The sequence below is a fragment of the Ochotona curzoniae genome, unplaced genomic scaffold, assembly GCF_017591425.1.
Source record: "Ochotona curzoniae isolate NIBS_2020 unplaced genomic scaffold, NIBS_Ocur_1.0 scaffold_274, whole genome shotgun sequence".
In the NCBI taxonomy this organism is placed as follows: Eukaryota; Metazoa; Chordata; class Mammalia; order Lagomorpha; family Ochotonidae; genus Ochotona; species Ochotona curzoniae.
Genome location: NW_024467101.1, coordinates 3,685,064 through 3,687,047, shown reverse-complemented (window position 1 = coordinate 3,687,047; position 1,984 = coordinate 3,685,064).

Below are 1,984 nucleotides of genomic sequence, written 5' to 3'. Positions count from 1 at the left end.
TTTGCCCTTTAAGTAATAAAAATCCTACATAGAATTTACAGAAAAATTCCCTTCTGCCATAACCCATCATAGTTAAGTGCCAAAACTTAGTTGATTCTACCTTTTAAATTTCTCTGTAATGGATAGATGAATAAAACACCTTGCAGAGCCCCAATGACCATTCAGTGTGTTTAGTCTGCATGGTTCCTGTTCATACATTTCATCCTACTGTAATCACTAATGTGCCTTTTATCAATCTTGTATTAGAACAATAGTTTAAAAAGGTTTCTTTTTATTTGAAAGGCAAATTATTGCGGAGAGATGGAGAAGGTGTTCATTTGCTTGTTCACTTCCCAAATGGCTGCGATGACCAGAGCTGGACTGATCCCAGGCTGGGAGCCAGGAGCTGCTGCTGGGCCTCCCTCATGGGCTCAGGCGTCCAAGGACTTAGGCCATCTGCTGCTGCTTTCCCAGGCCGTAAGCAGAGAGCTGGATTGGAAGTGGAACAGCTAGGACATGGACCCGCGTTCCTATGGGATCCTGGTGTTAGAGAGTAAAGGATTAACATACAAGGCCACCTCACTGGCCCCTTAGAACAATAGATTTTATATTCACTATTCCAGCCACGAAATAGATTTCTAACTCTTTCCTTTGTCCTCTACTGGGCAGAGGGCCCCTTAAAAACCTTCAAGAAAGAAAGAGCAAGCTGACTCCATCCTAAGACCAGATCTGAACTCCACCATCTCACCATGCCTGCTCATATACACACAGGCTATACAGACAGGATATTGGGTTCAAACCCGAGTGTCCTGGCTCCGTTTCAGCTGGCCTAACCACATGGGTTCTAATGCACAAGCCCCCTTCCTAGCTACAAGGGGCATCACAACAGTGACCAGCTTCAGCCCAGTCTGCCGGGAGAGGGAGACGGAGGGAGAGGGAGCACTCTTTAATCCACTGGTTCAATCCCCAAATGGCCACCTTGGCCACAGCTGGGTGAAGCTGAAAACGGGAACCTGCAGAAGCCTGCAGACTTGAGCCGTCCTCTGCTGCTTTTCAGGGCTCATTTGCAGGTCGCTGCATCTGAAGAGGAGCAGCCCGGCCCGTGTCATGCTGGCTTAATCCATGGGCTACCACTAATGCCAGACCTCCTTACTCTTCCTTTTTTCTCAGATGAGGAATCCCAGATTTTATAAACTGAGCCACCAAAGAATGACTTTTCAAACTAGTATTAGAGCTCAGTTAGCCTCTCTCCTAGGCTTAAGAACCTTATCCTCCTGGGTGAATTACAAAGCCTTGTCCACCTCTGTTTCCTCCTTGTAAATTACTGGCGGTGCCTTCTCCAGCATACATCTTGGGGTGGAATGAAGTAGTCACTCAGGAGTTATTTCCCTTTTTAGTTCCCTGTTTATTTTTCTGTACTTGGTGAATCATAGGGGGATGTAAAATGGTGTGAAAAGACCTCAGATACCAACAAAACACATGTAAGATTTATTCTTGCATAATTGATGGCAATCTGTGCTTTTCGATATTGTGTTCGTTCTCACATTTACAGGCAGGTACCCCAAGAGGCCGTCCAGGAACAAAACTGCAAGTACGACTTTTCTGGAAGAAGATATTGTTCAGAAAAAGCCAGAATTGGGGGTTGGTTTTCAGCAGTGGGTATCCTGCATAAAGGTTTTGGTTCAGGAGAGAGTAACTAGTTCTCCTGGGATTGTTTTTTTTCATTGCGGGAAGAGGAGCTGGGGTAAAGGGTGGGCGGATGTAAACAGAAATAAATGTTGTCAAGTTGTTCTGTTCAGCCTTCCCCTGCCCAGTGGCAGTGAAGCCTACCCCGGTCTGCTCTCTAGGACGGCCCTGGGCCTGGACTCCATTTCCCAGAGTTCTCGGTCCTGGGACTCCATTTCCCAGAGTTCTGAGCTCTGCGTGTCCGTGCGCAGACGGGATGACGTGCAGCTGCGTGTGCGTGCGTCTGCGCTGTAGCGCGCATGTGGCGCGTGCCCCTGCG